This window comes from Bison bison, unplaced genomic scaffold, assembly GCF_000754665.1.
Source record: "Bison bison bison isolate TAMUID 2011002044 unplaced genomic scaffold, Bison_UMD1.0 scf7180017864291, whole genome shotgun sequence".
In the NCBI taxonomy this organism is placed as follows: Eukaryota; Metazoa; Chordata; class Mammalia; order Artiodactyla; family Bovidae; genus Bison; species Bison bison.
Genome location: NW_011494863.1, coordinates 13,428,269 through 13,428,931, shown reverse-complemented (window position 1 = coordinate 13,428,931; position 663 = coordinate 13,428,269).

The window sequence follows — 663 nt, the reverse complement described above, 5'->3', positions numbered from 1 at the left end:
AAAAGCAGGCAGAAATTGGAATGTACTCTACCCATGAAAGAAGGAAACAACATGGGGTAAGATCCATACTCATTTGGCTTTTTTCCTGAGGGCATTCTCTGGCCCATGTGCTATAGACTGGTTAATAGTCAAGCAGAATATTGCAGTCTTATTGGCTATAGATGTGTAAAGATTTCAGTGGTACCAGAATGGCTTAGAAATTGATGGAGAAAATCCAGCAAAGTGAAAACCTATAGAGGAAGAAACACCAAAACCTGTATATAAACACCTCTCAAATCTTTGGCCAACTCCAGAACAGGATTTGTGAAGAACTCAAGGAACCAAGCAGAAATCAACAGTGGAAGGCAATATGCCTACAGGGACATTCCAATTTCTGCTAACTTCAGAGGAGACAGCACTTGGAGGTTTAAACACACCATGTTAGGAAAGCTTGATAAAGGACTTGGGCTTTCCATTAACAGTCCAGGAAGACTATAACACAGGGGGTAAAGACAATTTCTCAGGATCAGAGGAGTCTCCCTAGGATTAGGAGCAAACCAGAAACACTCATACCCTAAAAATGTATAACATCAACCCCTCACATCTGAAGAAGAGTATATATAAAACTTTATAGATAGGTATAACTGAATTACTGTTGCACATCTGAAACTAACACAACATTGT